Below are 20,540 nucleotides of genomic sequence, written 5' to 3' on the forward strand. Positions count from 1 at the left end.
ACTAATCATAGATGTTCAAACAAATCTCCTTAATAAATTCAATGAGATGGCTAAAGAGATTAAGGATATTAAGAAGACACTGGATAAGCACAAATAAGAATTTGAAAGCATACATAGAAGAACAGCAGATTTTATGGGAACAAAATGTGCGATGAATGAAATTTAAAAAACATTGGAATTATATAATAGCAGATTTGAGGAGGCAGAAGAAAGGATTGGTGAGCTTGAAAAAATGGCCTCTGAACGTGAACATACAAAATAACAGATGAAGAAAAGAATGGAAAAAATTGAACAAGGTCTCAGGGAACTAAACAACAGCCAGAGATGTGCAAACATACATGTCATGGGTGTCCCAGAAGGAGAAGAGAAGGGAAAAAGGGCAGAAGGAATATTTAAAGAAATAATGTTAGAAAATTTCCCAACCTGATAGAAGGACATAGATATCCATGTCCAAGAAGCACAACGTACTACCATTTGAAAAAATCCAAATAGACCAACTCTGAAACACATACTAATCAGAACATCAAATGCCAAAGACAAAGAGAGAATTCTGAGAACAGCAAGAGAAAAGCGATGCATAACATATAAGGGATACCCAATAAGATTAAGTGCTGATTTCTTATCAGAAACCATGGAAGCAAGAAGACAGTGGTCTGATATATTTAAGATACTACAAGACAAAAACCTCCAGCCAAGAATTTTATATCCAGCAAGACTGTCTTTCAAAAATGAGGGCAAGATTAGAATATTCACAGATAAACAGAAACTGAGAGAATTTCTAAGCATGAGATCAGATTTTCAGGAAATACTAAAAGATATGCTAGAGCCTGAAAAGAAAAGACAGGAGATAAAGGACTGGAAGAGAGTCTAGAAATGAAGATTATATCAATAAAAATAACTAAAAGTGTCAAAAGAGTGGTGAAAATAGAAGTCAAATAATCAGGAATAAATTTAACAAACGATGTAAAGCACCTGTATTCAGCAAACTGCAACCTAATATTAAAAGAAATTTTAAAAGTCCTAAATAACTGGAAGAACATTCCATGCTCATGAATTGGAAGACTAAAAAGCATTAAGATGTCAGTTCTACTCAAATTGATATACAGATTCAATGCAACCCTGATAAAAATTCCATCAGCATTAAAAAGAAAAAAAAACAAAGACAACTAGCAAATTTATTTGGAAGGCTAAGGGGTTCTGAATAGCCAGAATCATCATAAAAGGAAAAGTGAACCCTCATCTCCAGACTTTAAATCATACTACCAAGCTGTAGTGGTAAAAAACAGCATAGTACTGGCATAAAGACAGATACAAAAACCAATGGAACCAAACTGACGGCTCAGAAACAGACCCTCACATGTATGGTCAAGTGATTTTTTACTAGCCTGTCAAACCCACACAGTTTGGGCAGAACAGTCCATTCAGCAAAATGGTGCTGAAAGAACTGGATATCTATAGCCAAAAGAAGGAAAAAGGGCCCCTATCTCACACCTTATCCAAATATTAACTCAAAATGGATCAAAAACCTAAAAATAAAAGCAAGAACCATAAAGCTTCTATAACAAATTGCAGGAAGATATCTTCAGGACCTGGTGATAGGTGGTAGATTCTTAAAGGAGATAAGATGTGGACTGAGATGGACTACTGATGTTTAATGTATGTAGACATTTTAATTAGCTTTACTGTAAAATATGGAAATGTGTAGAATGGTGGTAAAAATAGTAATAGCTAGTTTATAAATAGGGATGAGGCTGAATATGGTAGTGTAGGGATATAAATGCCAATTGGCAGAATGCTAGAGAATAATCTAGGAACTAAATAGCACAGTAAACCAAGAGGTGGATGAGAACTGTGGTTGATGGTACAGATGCAAGAGTGTCCTTTGTGAGCTAGAGCATATGTTTATCACTACTGCAGGAAGTTGGGAACACATGGGAAAAATACAACTGGAAAGACCTATGAACTGTGGTTAGCAGTAATAATAAAATATTCTTGCATCTATGCCAAATATGTACTGTGTTGATAATGGGACAGTATGGAAGATGTGAGCCAAATGTATGCTATGGACATGGTAACAATCAGATGATATTATCTTATCTGTAACAAATGTTCCACCACAGTGTGGTGTGTTGATAAAGGGGTGTTGCTTGGAAATTCTGCACATGTGCATGATTGTTTTATAAGTTTACAACTTCTGTCATAAAAAATACATTTAAAAAATAAAAATAAGGTGTGTTGGGGAAAAACACACCAAATGTAAGATAAGGGCTATGATTAGTAGTAAGATTTTGACAATACTCTTTCATATTTTGTAACAAATGTCTCGACAATGCAAGGTGTTGGTGGAGGGTTGATGTAGGGGACCCCATATGATGTTATGCATGTTTGCTTTATAAGTTCACAACTTGTACTATACACTTAATTGTTTATGTATGTTCATATATAAATGACATAAAGATAATAATAGAGAAGGTTGGGAAAAACACTTTGGTTAGTAGTAATATTTTGACAATGCTCTTTAATCATTAGTTAAAGAGGTTTAATGACAATGTAAGGTGTTGGTGGGGTAGGGTGAGTTATGAGAGTCCTTTATGATGTTATATATGTTTGTTTTGTAAGTTCATAACTATTACTATACACTCATTGTGTATGTATGTTAGTGTGTGGGTGGTATATTTCAATAAATTAAATTTTAAAAAAAGAAGAGCCAAAATCAAAGACCTCACTGTACACCTGGAGAATCGAGAAAAAGAACAGCAAAGTAATCACAAAGCAAGCAAGAGGAAAGAAATAACAAGGATTAGAGCAGAAGTAAATGAAATTGAAAATTAAAAAATGATAGAATTAACAAAATAAAGGATGGATTCTTTGAAAAGATCGATAAAAATGATAAACCATTAGCTAGACTAACATAGAAAAAAGAATATGCAAATACATAAAATCAAAACTGATCCCACAGAAATAAACAGCTCTTAAAAGGATACTGTTACGAACTGTATGCCAACAAATTAGACAACCTAGATAAAATCGACAAGTTCTTAGAAACAAACAACTTACACTGGATCTATAAGAAGTAGAAACACTCAACAGAACAATCACAAGTAAAGATATTGCATCGGTCATCAAAAATCTCCCCAAAAAGAAACCCTCAGAACAGATGGCCTCACAGGTGAAGTCTACCAATCATTCCAAGAAAAATTAATAACAATCCTGCTTAAACTCTTCCAAAAACCTGAAGAGGAGAGAACATTTCCTAATTCATTCAATGAGGCTAATGTCACCCTAATACCAAAGTCAGATAAAGATACCAGAAAAAAAAGAAAATTACAGACCAATTTCTCTTATAAACATAGATGCAAAACTCCTCAACAAAATACTTGCAGATCAAATCCATTAGCACATGACAAGAATCACACACCATGATCAAGGGGTTTTATCCCAGGTATGCAAGCATAGTTCAATGTAAGAAAATTAATGTAAAACACCACATTAACAAAATGAAGGGGGTAAAAATCATATGATCATCTCCATTGAGACAGAAAAAGCATTTGATAAAGCCCAGCATCCTTTCTTGATAAAAACACTTAAAAAAAATAGGAATAGAAGGAAAATTCTGCAATATAATAAAGGGCATATATGAAAAATCCATAGCAAACATACTCAATATGGTGAAAGGAAGAAGGCTTTCCCTCTAAGATCTGGAAAAGACAAGCATGCTCGCTGTCACCACTGTTATTCAATATTGTACTGGAAGTTCTAGCTAGAGAAGTTAGACAAGGAAAAGAAACAGAAGGCATCCAAATTGGAAAGGAAGAAGTAAAGCTTTCACTATTTGCAGATGACATGGACCTATATAGAGAAAGTTCCTAAAAATCTACAGGAAAGCTACTAAAGCTAATAAACAAATTCAGGAAAGTGGCAGGATACAAAATCCTCATGCAAAAATAAGAAGTGCTTCTATACATGAATAAAGAGAACTCCATCCCAAAACACAAAGAGTATCTATAATGGCAAGCCAAACAGCTCCTTCCATCTGACCTATAAGATCTAAGCCCCATCTCAATCTGAAGCAGAGCAGGAATCATCATCCCAAAATCCTCAAGACTGAGAAATGAGCAAACATAATATAAACTATAGACCTTGGTTAGTAGCAATGCTTCGGTATTTGTTCATCCATTGTAACCAATGTCCCACACTAATGTAAGATGTTATTAGTAGCGGAAAATGTGGGGGTGGGGTATTTGGAAATCCCCTATACTTTTGAGGTAACTTTTCTGTAATCTAAAACTTCTTTTAAAAAAATGTATTGTATGAAAGAAAAAACACAAAACCTCCTTTAACATATCATGTATGTTATGGTCTGATGGCAAATAATTCCCTCTGTTTTGTTATTTATCTAAATCATTATTTTTCCTTCTTTTGAAGGATATTTGACCTGAATATAGAATTCTGGGCTGACAGATCATTTTCTTTTTTGAAATACTTTAAAACCATTTTCTTCTTGCTTACATTGTTCTGACAAGAAATTTTCCATCATTCTTATCTTTCTTCCTCTGTAGGTAAAGTGGATGTTTTCCTAAGTGTGCCTTTTTAAAAATTTGTTTATCCTGCTTTATCTTCTCTGAGCTTCTTGTATCTGTAATTTGGTGTCTGTCATTAATTTTGGAAAAAGTTCATCCCTTTCTCAATATATTTCTTCTGCCCCTTTCTCATATGTTACATTACTTGATATTGTCCCACAGTTCTTGAATGCTCTCTTATATTTTATTTATTCTTTTTTGATGCATTTCAGTTTGGATAATATCTTTGACCTCTCTTCCAGTTCACTTAGCTTTTCCTTAATCTTTTAATTAAGATTAATCTTTTCCTTAGCTTCATCAAGTCTTCTCATGAGACCTTCAAAGGCATTCTTCAATTCTATTACTATGTGTTTTTTTATTTATAGCATGTCCACTTGGTTCTTTTTTATAGTTTCTATATGTTTAGTAAATTAACTATCCAATTTTGCATGTTGTCTATCTTTACTATTAAACACTTTAACATTTGAATCATAGTTACTTCAAATTCCCTGACAATCTCAACATCTATATCATATCTGAGCCTGATTCTTTCTCTCTTCAGAATATTTTTTCCTTGTCATTTGGCATGTCTTGTAATTTTTTGTTGAATGTCAGACATGTTGCGTAGGGCAGTATGTACTCAGGTAAATAGGGCTTTAGCATTGGGATTTATGTTAATTTCGCTAGGACTTGAGCTGTGTTTGATTCTTGTAGCTCTCCGCTGAAATCCACTACTACTATTAATGAGGCTTGTTAGTCTGATGGTAAGGATTAGGGGATGGAGTAATCTCTAACATTCTGATTAAGTCTTAGTCTTTGGAGTGCATAATGGTGCTATGTCTCAGTAGGATGGCCTTCATAAGAGCTTCTGTTTCTCTTTTAGAGCCCTTTCCCCTCTGTGTCTTATTCCTCATTATAGAAGGCACCCTCCAGTGTTTGCTTAACAGACTATATCCTTGAGCTCTTCACCCCTGCAGATTATTCTTTTATTTTTTAAGTGGGACAGGGATTCTAGGGCTATACAGAGTTCCCTTCCCTAGCTGGAATGGAATTTCATTAGTGCCCTCCAGTCATATCCTTCTTCCAGCAGATTAAATCTTTTTGTTCAAAAATGGATTAGGCCTGGGAATATTGCACAGTAGCTACTGTTCCTGTCTATCTTTCTCTGTATTCTTCCTCATCTCCCCCTGTGAAAGCCAGGTAGCATTTCCAGAGGAAAGCCTTCCAAAAGGGTCTAACTTCTCCAAAATTTCTGACCCTAAAAAACTTTCGTTCTAGTTGACACACAGTTTCTAGCAATTCATTTAGTATTACTACCTGTTTATATGATATCTGTAAGCTCCAGATAAACAAATGCTTGGGGCTATTGTCTCCCTGCAGAAATACATTTCTTTATTCAGAATCACAGTTTCACTTGAAATCTCAGTTCTCTGATAGTCTCACAAAAAGTTGTTAATTTGCTACCTGTACTTTATTCTTATTGAAAGGATGGAATCTTCTGTTTTTCAACTTTTTACTTGTCTGAGATAAAACTGGAAATCCTAAGAGGTATACTTTAAACAAAAAGATTGAAAATGAAAGGAAGGAAAATGATATAGCATATAAAACACTTTCCACAAGAATTGGTGCAAGCTATTCTAATATCAGATAATATAGATTCCAAAGAAAAACATTATTTGACAAAAAGAGAGACATTCTATAATGATTAAGTCATCAATTTAACAAGAAGTTATCACAATCCTAAATTTGTATGCCTTTAATAACATGGACTCAAAATATATAAAGCACAAATAGAATTTAAAGGATAGACAAATCTACAATCTAGTTGGAGATTCTAATATTCCTCTATCACTACCTGATAGATCAAGCAAAGAAAAAAATCAGTGAAGATAAAGAAAATTTGAACAACAGAAAGAGAAAACTCAACCTAACTGACATATATAGAATACTTCAGCCAATACATTCAGAGTATTTCAATGGAATTTTGCCTATACAGACCCTATGCTTGTATATACAGCAAGTCTGTATAAATTACAAATGAACGAAATAACAAAAAAATACATAAAATTGAACTAGAAATCAGTAGATAAAAAATAAATATTTGGAAAATAAAAAAATATTTTAAAATAATTATCAGTTGGAAAAAATGGAAATTTTAAAATATTTTAGCTAAATCTTAATGAAATATATAACATGAAAATTAACATGATACAGCTAAAGCAGATCACAGAGGAATTGAATTGCCTTCAATTCATATATTAGAAAAGAAAGACTATTAATGGTCTGTTTCAAACTTAAGAAGCTAGATAAAGAATAAATTAAACCCAAATAAAAGAGAAGAAATAATAAATAATTGTTCAGAAATCAATAAAATAAAAAAAGGAAACATTTAGCATACTTTGCCCATGTCACTTATTCTTTTATATTCAAAGTAAAATGTAGTCATATTTATAGAGAGATCCCTCTGGAAAAGGGGCAACATGTGCTTTAATTTCACATAGTATTTATTCTACAGGGCATATAATGTGTTTTCTGTAGATTCAGAATCATATTCATTTATTACTGAAACTACAGGAGAATTTTATAAAACTATTTGGCATTACCTCTATGAAATAAGAGACTAAAAACATAAAGACATTATTAAGATGCAAAGAAAATATGGGAATATATGATAAGAATGCTTTATTGAGCAACCTAACATGAAATAGCAGAAATACAATTTTTACTGGTTAGTAAGAGTGAAATTGACACTGTAAAAAAAAATCATATCGGCAATGTCAAAGGCAACATTAGATCTTCCAGAATTCAGAGGAAAGACATAAAAGAAGAAATAATGAATATGATAGATACAGAGAACAAAGATCAAAGATACAAACTAAAGAATTACAGATATTCCAAAGGAAGCTCCAGATCAGTTATAACAGAAACAGCTAAAAATAATACAATTAAAGAAAACTGTCATAAGGTGAAAAAACCCACAGACACGAAATTAAAAACTCCAACATATGCAAGATAAATGCAAAGATAATCACTGTTAGGTAAAACCTAGAATTTTTTTTCTAAATTATAACAATAATGAGGAAACTTAGAAAAAATAAAGACCACAACAGAAAAAATAAAACTGCCCTCATTTTTCCCCTTATGACAACAACTAAAACAATAACCACAAGAATACAATTGAATGTCTACAAAGATGTTTTATTTTATTTTATTTTGTTTCGTTTAATTTTGTTTTGTTTTGTTTTGATTTTGGGGGGCTGGGGATCGAACCAGGGACCACTTGTGGGAAGCCAGCACTCAACCCCTGAGACACATCAGTTCCCTTGAGTTGGTTTTTTCCTTTATTTCCTTGTTGTTTGCTTTGTTTTTCGGAGGCACTGGGGATCCAACCTAGAACTTCCCATGTGGGAAGCAGGTGCTCAACAACTTGAGCCATGTCTGCTCCCATCTACAAAATTTTAAGGAGAAAGGAAAGTAATCCAAGAATTCTAAACACAGATTTTATGCTTGACTCTTGGAAACATACTAAGACCCACTAACATCACCAAAAATTGATTTTGTTTTCAGGTGGAATTTACAGATTGTGACTATTTTAATCAGTTATACCAATATCTGTATGCTTTCTGCCCAGAATATTTAGCTACAGGTTGCAACAAAGTGGGGAAGAGTAAAAAGGAACAGGAACACATTAAATGTTTGCAAATCTCCTCTTAAAAATTCATCTTTGTTTCTCACTTACCTAGTTTGTTTTATGTGTTTGTTAGAGAATAAAGGGAATTTTGTCCTTCAATGCCCCAAATGAGATAAACACATAGTGATTGCATGTCTCCATGGTACTTTCCCAAAGTACAATTTTAAACAGGGTGGTCAGAAAAAAACTAATTGAGAAGGTGACATTTGAGCAATTCGGCATTTGAAATGAGAGAGCAAGCTATACAGATTACAGATGGAAGTGTTCAAGTAGAGGAAAAGGCAAATGCAAATGCCCTGAGATGTGAGTAAAATAGTGGGTTTAATGGCAGCAAAGAGGTGGGCATGGCTGGAGTGGTAGGAAATGGGGTAGGAGAAGGGTAGGAGATGAAATCAGGGAAGTGGAGGCAAGAAAGGTTGCAGTTCATGTTGGGTCATGTAGGTCATTGAAAGATTTTGGTCTTTGAATAAAATGGGTACTTTTGGGAAGGTTTTGAGCAAAAAACTTGACCTGCTTTGTGTCATAAAGGAGTTACTCTGGACATTGTGTGGAAAATAACATTGGAATGGGGTGCAGGTAGGGCATGAATGGACACAGGAAGCTCAATTAGGAGGCTATTGCAGTAATCCAAGTGAGACATGATGAAGACTTGGGCCAAACTGATAATATGGGAGAATGGTAAGAAGTGCTCAGATTCAGTATTTGTTTGGAAGGTGACATCATCAGGCTTAGATGGCATGGATGTGGGAAATTAGAGAAAGGGGAGTAAATCTATCTCTACTCAACAATTCCAAGACCTCCCCACCCACCAAGACCAACAATACATTGATTTCACCACCTTTTAAGACTCTCTCACCTCCCTTATGGCCACATTTCCTTCCTTTCATGGCAGCATTTCCATGACAATCACAAATGCTCTCATTTTTCTCATTCTCTCTTCATTGTACTCTCCTGGAACTCACTCAGTGCACCTTGTTATATAGTTCACACTTACCCTAATACACATCAGCATCCAAAGAGTCAAACATGGCTGGAAAAAATTAAGTAACAATACTTGCTGATCTCATTTTAAGTTCATTATGCCCAGCCTCAAGCAATCGGTCTTACAATTCCTCCCATTTTCCTATAATTTCTAGATTTTAAAACCTTTCTCTCCTAAAAATTCCAACCACTCTTCTGTGGTATTCCTACAGAAGATGGCCTTGTTATATCCCTGAGAAAACAGAAGTCGTCTGAAGAGAATTTCCATAGGCTTCACCTAACACAGCTACCCAACAATTTATATCGATGTTCATAGACACTGCCTTATTATTACTACAAATACAGAGCCTAATTTCCTATTCAAAGCCAAACTTACCACTGATGCACTGACTACAAACCTCTCTTGTCTATCCAGAGACATCACTCATCTTTCTTACAACATGTAATTTCCCCCTCTATAGGAACATTCCCATCAGTCATCAGCATATAAAGAAATATTTTTATATTCCTCTCCTGCCAAAATCCCATTTCTCTGTTCCCCCTTTACAGCAAATCTCTTTCAAAATTTCTCTTTTCTGCCTTCTTTTCTTCTTTTCCCATTCTTCTTTAACTGACTCCATGCATTTATATCCATCATTCCACCAAAACAGCCTCTCAAGATCTTCCCTGACCCCCACCTTGTCAAATCCAATGGTAAGGAGTCAGTCCAAATCTATTCTTACTAGATCCATCAGTGGCAATTGACAGCATCTATGCTATTGCCTTTTTGGAATAGTTTGCCACAGAACTTTAGGGATTCGCTCCCTCTTGGTTCTCTTCACACTTCACTGAGAGTGCATTCTCTGTCTCCTTATTGGTTCCTTCTCTCCCTGACCTCTCAATGTTGGAGTACCCAGAACTCAGTCCTTTGGATTCTTCTCCATCTATTTGCATTATCTTGGTGAGCTCACATAGTTTCATGGCAATAAATACTGCCTATACCCCGGTGTCTCCAAAAATGTATCTTTAAAAAAGTATATCTAAAACCTCCTCCCAGAACTTCATATTCATATATCCAACTGCCTACTTGACATCTGTTTGGTTGGATTCCAATGGGAATGTCAAACTTAATATAGTTCCACTCAAATTGCTGATACCCACTGAACCACCAAACTTGTTTCTTCCATATTCATGTACATCCAAAGTGAAAATACCGTTCTCCCGGTTGCTGTGACAAGAAATTTGGAGTCTACCTTACCTTCTCTCTCACATACCCACTCTGCCTCTCTGAGGAAACAATGTCAGAACTATCTTCAAATTATATTCCCAATTTATATTTACCAGTTCCCCAACCAGCACCCTAGTTCTAGTCCCTAGACTCTTGAAATCACCTTTAAACTGGCCTCCCCTCTTTGGTCCTCAGCTCCCTACAGACTATTCTTCACATAGCAGCAGGAAGACCCTCTTATAATATGTTGTCTTCAGCTCAATGCTGTTTGAAGGCTTCCCAAGTATCTCCCTACTTAAAATAAAGGGCAAGTCCTTACAATGACCCAAAGGGCCCTACCTGCTTTAGCCCTCCCACTCCTTTCTGACTCCATCCTCATCTGACTCACTTCCCTGCCAAGGATCTTTGCATTTACTGTTTCCTCTTTTTGTAACGCTCTTTTCCCATATCCCCATGGTTCCCTTCCTCACTTCTTCAGGTCTCTTCTCAATGATACATTACCAGCGGGGTATATTCTGAACCCCACCTCATACTAACACTCCCTGATCTCCCTTTCCTACTATCATTTCTTCCCACCACCCATCATAGCATGTATCCATACTCCCCTCCCGCCACTTCCACTTGTATGCAAACTCCGTGAGGGAAGGGATTTTGTCTATTTTATTCACTGTTGAATACGATCCCTGGCATGTAGTACTCAGGAAATATGTGCTGAATGAATTAATAGTTATTTCCAACCATGAAAATAACCTCACCAGTGCAGAGAATGGAGGGGAGAAATAAATGAAATCTACATATGACAAAAATGATAACGTGCTATTCCCTTGCATTTTAATATTTGAGGGATTTCCTTGTTCCCTTTTTCTCTACTTCCTTAAAAACAGAATTTATCTGTATCTATGTATGTGTATATATATATATATCTTTTTGAACAAATAAATTTTATTAAATATCTGCCCACCACGCACTATTATTTTCCTGATTCTGCTGGTGTCTGAACTGCAAAGAAAGAGACTAAAAATCAGAATTCGAATCTTTACTTTGCTACACAAATGTTTAGAAATATGTAATAGTAAGGAATGCAGATTCTTGGGGGCACTGTAGAATCATTAATTCTAATTGATATAGTTGGATATCCAATAAGACCATAGGAGATGCAACAAACATTTATGGACCGCCTGCTATATGCCAGGCACCATGTGAAATGCTTATGTAATGTTTCTGGGTAAGTTTGCTATTGTCAGAATGTATACTGCTCAGGGCTTGGTACATCATACATACTCAGTAAATACTCAATGAAGGAGATATGAAATCTTTGTTATTTCAGAGTAAGAAGTAGGGAGAAAGAGAATGAGACCGTGGTGATATTTTACATCTGCTCTTCCTGCTACCATCCTTTTTCTTTTTGCGACAATCTGTGAAAATGAAATGGTTGGGAGCAGTATGGACTGCTTGATTATGTCTCAGGAGCGAAGAGGGCACAACTTTCTTTTTCTAGAAATTACTTCCATCACGATGGCTAAAATTCACTTTAAAGTACTTTACCAGTTTCTTTCCCTGCCTCCGCGGAGCCACGCGGAGGCGGAGGCTCGGGGGATTTCAAGATTGGGCTCCACGCGCAACCCACCGCCGTGGCCGAGGAAGGCATCGTTGCTGGAGGTGTAATGGAATCAACACTGCATTACAAGGTGCTAAAAACTGCCCTCATCCACGATGGCCTAGCACGTGGGATCCGCGACGCTGCCAAAGCCTTAGACAAGCGCCAAGGCCATCTCTGTGTGCCTCCAGTTGTGATGAACCCATGCGTGTCAAGCTGGTGGAGACCCTCTGTGCTCCCCAAGAAACTGGGTGAATGGGTAGTAAAATCGACAGAGAGGGCAAACCCCGTAAAGTAGTTGGCTGCAGTTGTGTGGCTGTTAAAGACTATGGCAAAGAATCTCAGACCAAGGATGTCATCAAAGAATATTTTAAATGTAAGAAATGAACAAATAAAAAAAACTTTGCTCTCAAAAAAAAAAGTACTTTACCAAAGACTATGAATTATTATATGTGCATTTGTTAGATTGTGTTATACTTGCTATGCGATCAGTTGCTATGATCACGAATGCACATTTGAGGATGGTTCACTAGAGTTCCAGGTACATTTAATTTAGGTGTTTCAGTTGCCTTCATCTTGTGATCAGCAGAGATTTTAGTAAGCAGCCTAATAAATGTTAGAAATGTTTTTTATCTGTTAAAGTTAAGTTAGTATGATAGACTTGGAAGTGGTGATGTCAGTGATATTCAGGATATGAGATTGTCTGAACCATTTTAGAGATACTTCTTGCATGAAGAAGGCATAAGAATCTAGGGAGTTCCTCATCCTTCACTCTTAGGAACAGCACCCAAGATGATCCAAAACAGTCCCAAGTGTATCCACACATGCAGGTGATCACCTCCCCCATCACCTGGTGCTTAACCAGAAAGCAAACATCGTCCTGCCTCCGGAATACTGTCAAGTTTGCCTTGAAGGACACTTCCGTGCGAAGTTAGTCACCCAAAGAAATGAGATTTCATGAGCCCATGTACCAAGCTGAAGGACTGGGATGGCAGAGGCTCGCTAATAACTATTTAGCAAAAGTCTACATGTGTCTGAGACTTGCTTTCATTATAACTCGTTATGAGATTAAGATGTGAAGAACTTGGCTGGGTTTGGGAGTAACTAACAAACACTATCCAACCTCTAATAGTGGCTACTGTTATCTACCAGAAGAATCTAAAAGTCAACATTGTGAAAGCAGAGGAGGAAAGACTTTAAAAAGTCCTGTCCTGGGGCCCCAGGCACACGTCTCCCCCTGCAGCATGCCCACATCTGTGTTTAGGACTGTGCACTCTTTTCTTGTTTCTTAATAAACTCTTTACTCCCTTGCCTATCCTAAAATTTTTTTTCAAAAAGTCCATGTGGAGATTTGAACCGGGGAATGGGAGTAAGGTATTTTATGTTTTACTTCAAAAGCTTTCATGCTGTTTGAAAATTTTTACATCATAATTTTTTAAAACTTAAAAAAATGAAACAAGATTTAAAAAATTAAAATCAACAGACAGTGCAAGCAAACTAGTGAGGTGTGAAAGGTTTGTAAATTTAAGTAAAATTTAAGGAACAGCTTTTCCATTGTGACTCAAGCCTGAGGCTTTTTGGGGGAATGGCTAGTGATGAGACCAAAAATATGGCCTGGGGCCAAATTGTCCACTCTCAAGGTGAGGAAGTCAATCTAGAGGATTGGTGAGAAGGTCCTATCATCTCAAAATATCTCATTTACTATTACATCATGATCTTACCTTCTCTTCTACCTCCTCCAAAATCCCCCTCACCATTCCCTCACTTGGAAAAGGTATATGAAACTATCATCTGCAGATTCCTTTAAAAATACACAATTGTAGGATATAGCTTTCTCCTCTGCCTCCTTTATTTATTTATTTTTTTTTTTTATTTTAAGGAAGACTTTATTCGAGGGAAGGGTATTAAATTAGATGTGTTTAAAATGTGAACTACTTTCCTCCAGGATATTTATATATCTCATTTTCCTGAAGTAATTACAGAATACATTTCTTGGCCATCGTCCTGAAGTCTGGTACACTTTATTTATTTTTAATATCTTTTAAATTTATTTTTAAAAGATACTTAGATTACACGAAATGTTAAATAAAAAAATATAAGGGATTCCATTATGCCCCACTCCCGACACTTCCCACCCTTCCTCACATTAACAACTGCTTTCATTAGTGTGGTACATTCATTGCAGTTGATGAACACATTTTGGAACATTAAGCATGGATTATAGTTTACATTGTAGTTTACACTCTCTCCCATTCAATTCTGTGGGTTATGACCATATGTATAATGACCCATATCTGTCACTCAGGACAATTCTAAGTCCTGAAATTGTTCCTGTTTTATACCTCTTTGTCCCTCTCCCTGACTTCAGCACCGCCCATGGCCACTGTCTCCACATCAATGATATAATTTCTTCCATTGCTAGAATCACAATAAATCTATAGTATAATACCAGTAAGTCCACTCTAGTCCATATTTTATTCTCCATTCCTGAGGATTCTGGGATGGTAATGCCCACTCCACCTCTAATTGAGAGTGGGATTCAGTCCCATATGGCTGATGGATGGGCCTCTCTTGCTTGCAGTTGTAGACTCTCTTGGTTCCTTGGTGTGATGGTGTCCATCCCCACCTCCTTGTTAGTTACCCTGGGTGAGTCTAATGAACTGAAGAGTAGGAGTTGCAACTGTGCTGAGGCTCAGGGCCCAATCGGCACATGGACATCCCAGAGATTCAAGTCTCTAGGGCATACACCTACCAACTCGAGCACCAACTATAGGTTCAAATAAAGGAGACAGAAGGGGCATGTGTAGAGAAGTCATATCTAAGTCCAACTCTGTCACACTCAGGAACACAAACTCCAAGTAGGGCCCACTGGCAAGGAACCAACCTCTGGAGCTATCTGCCATGACCATAGGACCTGGGTGTCTCCAGAGCCCTCAGGAGCACCACTATTTGGGGTAGTATCTACTTTGGCTGTCTTTGAGGTCCTGCTGAGACATGCATAAGGGTTCCATCTGGGATGACCTCCTGACTCATTTTGAAGTCTCTTAACCATATAAACTCATTTGTCTTTACCTTTTTCCCCTTTTTTAAATTTAATGTGCACTTGATGCTATATTAGCTTGAAAATAGCTCAGGTCTTTGAAAATCATGGGGATGCTGAGGTGTGTAGTATATTTATAATGATCCCTTAAAAAAATAGTGAGGTAGTTGTTCATTTAATTCCAAGAAATCATGGGAATTCTTTTAGGCATTTATATGAAAATCTGTTGTTTCCATGAAACATCTCAGCTAACATAAAAACATTAATTCATTTGCCCATACTCAAGTCGTTTCAACATTTCAACAAATGTTTATTGAGCACTTGTTACTGGGCATTTTGAGAGAAAGTCTTTGTTAAACTATAGAGCAGGGGAGAACAGACTGCAGGCCAAATCTGGCCCACTGCACCATTTTGGAAAGAAAGTTTTATTGGAACACAGTCACGTTCATTCATTTATGTATTGTCTGGTGCTGCTTTCACATTACGACTGCAGGGCCGAGTAGTTGGGACAGACTGTATGGCCCACACACATAAAATATTTACTGTCTGATCCTTTACAGACAAACTTCCCTGACTTGCTCTCAGGAACTTACCAGGTAAGAGAGGCACTGGTTACAGGACAGAGAAATATTAATGGCATTAGGAAGAATGGGAGGAGGGAAACCTTGGGTGGTCAGTGAATGGGGCATCGGAGTTAAGACCAGGATCACAGAGAGCAGTGGTCAGGCATGTGCAAAAAGAGAATAACTGACAAGAAAGGGGCCCTCTCAGGAGAAGATGGGGACTGAAGACAAGCAACTGCAAGGCTGCAAATACGCCAGGCCTGTTGGGAGTCTGTTGAGACAGTCAGCCAGTAAATCATGTGGAAATCCTTGACAGAAAGAGACCTGCAAAGGAACAAGAATGATACTGTAGCTGGAGAAAAATGGTGAGAAGAGAAAAGCAGAAATGCCTCATTTTTCTTAGGCTTGAGAAGAAAAACAGGTTGTCGGTAGCACAGGGATCAGGGCAGAGAGACTTAACTGCTAACCACAGCCTCGTTTCTCTGCCAGGACCTGCGGCTGCTCAGTCTGTCCAAATCTCCAAGCAAACACATACATGTTCATACTGGTCTTTAGTGGAGCTGCTTCTTTTGAGGCTTATCTACTAGGGAAATATTTATGTAGAACAAAGGGAGGTGATGCTGAAGCAGGGCAGTGTCAGTCGTAACTGGGCAGCACTGGGTAGGTCCTGAAATGAGAAGAGAAACACACATCGTTCACACAGTGGTCACAGGCACAGGGACAGGGCAGAGGGACACAGGGCCACGGGGGCTGATGGTGCTCACCTGTATCCTGGTAGCCCTTATACACAGCAGCCCAGGCTCCAGCTGTTGGAGGGCTCTTTCTGCAGGTGACGTGAGATAGGGCATCTATACAAAGCAGCAACCTGCTCTGTCCAAGGGCACCAGCAGGTTGGAAGTTCCAGAAAAACCCAGTACCCCTCAAGCCAGTGACTGAAGAGGTGGGCGAATGCATCTCCAATTCCTGCAGCCCTCTGGCAGGGGAACTCTGTGGCAGGTGGTCCACAGAGACCTCCCAGTGTTCCCCTGTGGGACTAAGCTCCCATTAGTCACAGGGGTAATTGGCTTGGGAATGTATCCTTTCCCCTCTCACTTCCATGCCAGTCCTGGGATCACCTCAAATCACTGTCTCCAGGTCTCCTTCTGGGGGAATCCAACTTAAGCCAACTTCCTACCATTGAGGTGAGAGGTGACGTGAGACAGGGCGTCTATATCAGGTTGTATCTGAATTGTACTCTAGCACTATAAAGTAAACTATAGACCATGGTTAGTAGCAAAGCTTCAATATGTGTTCATCAATTGTAAAAAATGTACCACACTAATGAAAGATTTGTTAATGGGGGAAAATGTGGAAGGAGGAGAGGGTGGGGTATATGGAAATCCCCTTGCATTTTAGATGTAACATTTATGTAATCTAAAACTTCTTTCAATAAACTAAACTAAAATAAAATAAAGTAAAATAAAATAACATGACATAAAATAAAATATTGAAGTTTTACTGAGAAAAAAAATTTAAGGTTATTGTTTGAGGAGCAAGATGAAGTCCTTAATATAATAACAAGTAACTAAAATCAAAATAAGGAAGATGGAAAGCATTTTTGATGTTGTGACTGAGCTGGTTCAGGATGAAGACCCTGATGACAGTGGTTTGTTGGTGGCCTGTCATTCTTTAGCCCTAACTTAGGAGCATCTAAATGACTCATGGGTAAGAAAAAGCTGGGCCCCTATCACACGTAAATTCAATTCAAACAGCCTTTCAGAACCCAACTGTATACCTGTATTGTGCTAGGAACTTGGCAGATAAGAAGTTGGAGAAATGAAGGTTCTTGCCCTCAAGTGACATGACCATCGATATGGCTTTAGAGTTTCAAAGTTCTTTTGCTGGCATTGCTCTGTTTTGTCATTAAAGCACTCCTGTGAGGAAGCCAGGGGGTGAATTATGAATACCACCTGTTAAAAGCCTAAGTGAATGAATGATCAACATTCACAGAGCCCCTAAGTGGGAGAAGCAGGCCAAGAACCTGGGACTTCTGAGAGCCGGTCCAGGTCTTCACTGTGTTTTTTGTTTGTTTGTCTGTGTTTTGAGGTGCTGGAGGCCGGGGTTTGAACCTGGGGTCTCATATGTGGGAAACCGGGGCTCAACCACTTGAGCCATACCCACTCCCTGCTTCACTGTGATTTTATTTTCATTTCCTTTCTACCACTCTGCTCCTTTGCAATTGTAGTGTTTAATTGAAGGGTCAAAATTAAACAAGGTCCTAAGTGGAAAGAACTTTCTCTTTCCAGTCAGTAATGTGTGGCAATTTCATAGCATCCAATACAGCATGTACATGTTGAGCATCTACTAGGCAAAAAATAAGTAATTTATAATCAAGATGAGGATAAAGGGCAAACATTTATGGAATGATAAGGAAGTAAAGTAGCAGCATACATTGCAATTTATTTATAATACCATGACAAATATTGATATAATGTATTATGTGTTTCAGAGAGTCAGGATCAGTATTAATGAAATGGTACTGAGTCTATGTGTCAGAAGTGACCCTAAGTGTGACTTGGTCTTCAGGAAATTCTCACTAGCAGGTTGGTGCTTGAGAGGACACCGTTGGGTGAGTAGAATGTGGCTGGGTATAGAGGAGAAATGAGGGTGCTTCACAAAAATGGCAAGAGAGAAGGCAACGATGTGGAGGTGAGCATGGTATGGGTGGAAGAAAGCAGCAGTAGTGGAAGAAGAGGAAAGAGGGAGGAGGAGGAGGAGACAGAAGGGGAGGAGAGGAGGAGGAGAATGATGAGAAGGAGAAGGAGATAGAGAAGGAAGAGGGCATTTTTATAGCTATTCTTATGCATTTTCAAGGTAGCATACTTTTAACTATGATAAAAATTTAAAAAGTAAAAAATATAAGTAACAATAATAATAAGGGAGGTTTTCTTTATTTGGTACCCAGTAATTTGTACAACAGACCTCCTTGGTCCTTATCCTATATTTGAATCTTAGATGTCCCTGAGCTGGTTAGGAAAAAGGAATATTTTTTGGACACAAGAGGAAAATTCGTTCTGAATACTGCATATAGTCCTGCTGGGAAATATTTGCCCAGTGGAGCCATAGATGAAATCATCAGTATTTTTGAAACTGGCAAACTTCTCCACAAGCTGCAAGTCCATGCTATGCCTATTTATTCGTTGACCTTTTCCTGGATTCTCAACTCCTAGTCAGTGCTTCAGAAGATAACTGTATCAAGAGCCATGATGGACAGCACACCAACTTGTCCAGCACGCTGAGTGACCACGCATCCTGGGTGCTGAATGTGGCATTTTGTGCTGATGACACTCACTTTGTTTGCAGCTCATCTGACAAAAGTGTAAAAATTGGGGATGTGAGAAGAAGGACTGGTATTTACACCTTCTTTACTCACCAAGATCAGGTCTGGGGGATTAAACACAACAGAAGCAGTTCAAAATTTGTGCTGTCAGAGATGACCAGGAAATTCACACCAATGATTGTCCAATTTAAACACCAAAGTTTTCTAGGCTGATACTATAGAGAACATACTGATAATCATGACATTCCTTACCTTTTCAGGTTGATTAAAAGAAAGAAACAAAGCATTTATGGCATAAAAGTCTTAAATTTTGTACATACAATATAAATCTTTTTTTGTGTATTTTATTGGAAATGCTGCTAATACTTTAACACAAAGTGCTCTCAGAGCAAGGAAAAATGCTGCAGATTAATCCAGTCTTTTGAACTAATTTTTTATCATCCGTTGATAAAAGCAGGAGTCAGATACTAGAATAGAATTTTTCTTCAAAGGAAGTTAAAAATATTTGTTTCCCATTACTTATTATAACTTCAGAAGTGAAGCTCTTCTATTGTTTGAAAAAGAGTAAAACAGCACACATGGTAGGGAATTTCAGAGTTCATCCTCCATAGCTTAAAAATAATAACATTGGTTACAACTTCTAAATCATATTTTTAATTTAAAAATGTGTTTTGAAGGTGTACCTGCAGAGTAAATTCCTTTACCTGGGCTTGCAGGACTAAAAGGTAAACACAGATGTAGTTGTCTTAACTATTGACATGTTTCCAGTATATTTTGTCATTCTGTTTGCCCATGAAAACTTTATAAAAATTGAAAGTATAAAATAATCTCATGAATGTGTGATATAAAACTTCTGAATTTTTGCCAGCTTGATGTGTGAAAAATAATTTTTCAGTGTAGTTTCAATATATATTTTTCTAAGTTAGGTTGAAAACATATTTTCATATATTTAAGTGCCATTTGACCATCAATTTCTTTAAACTATCTTTTTTCATTTTAAAAATGTTATTGAAGTATAGCATTCATACACAAACATACATAAACAATAGGTGTATTGTAAAAGTTGTGAAATTACAAAACAAACATGTATAACATCATACAGTGCTTCCATACATCACCCCACCATCAACACCTTGCAGTGTTGTGAAACTTGTTACAAACTATGAAAAATCATCATCAAAAAAGTATGAGTAACTTAGTCCACATTTTACAGTTAGTGTATTTTCCCCCAACCCATCCTATTATTAATCCCCTGTGGTAGTATTTGTTATGTATTTGTACTAGTTCATGAGAGAACATTCTCATATTTGTTCTCTTAGCCACAGTCCATCTTCCACATCAGGATTCACCATTACAAAGTCCCATGCCTTGTACACTCCATCCAAAGTGCATACTCAGTGGCTCTTTCAACTCAGAGTTGTGTTGTCATCATCTCAGTCAATTTTAGAACGTTTTCATTACTCCAAAAGGAAAAATCCCATACCCCTGCACAGACCCCTATTGTTGACCCTTAGAATTGATATAGTATCTTCTTTGCCATTGCTGCAAAAATATTATAATATTACTGTAAATTGTCTTTTTAT

General features: G+C 37.2%; 1 pseudogene; it reads left to right on the forward strand.

The window, feature by feature from the left end:
• Positions 1-12,102: 12,102 nt before the first annotated feature.
• LOC101446877 (superkiller complex protein 8 pseudogene) lies at positions 12,103-19,148 on the forward strand (annotated as a pseudogene).
• Positions 19,149-20,540: the final 1,392 nt, after the last annotated feature.

The sequence above is a fragment of the Dasypus novemcinctus genome, chromosome 5, assembly GCF_030445035.2.
Source record: "Dasypus novemcinctus isolate mDasNov1 chromosome 5, mDasNov1.1.hap2, whole genome shotgun sequence".
In the NCBI taxonomy this organism is placed as follows: Eukaryota; Metazoa; Chordata; class Mammalia; order Cingulata; family Dasypodidae; genus Dasypus; species Dasypus novemcinctus.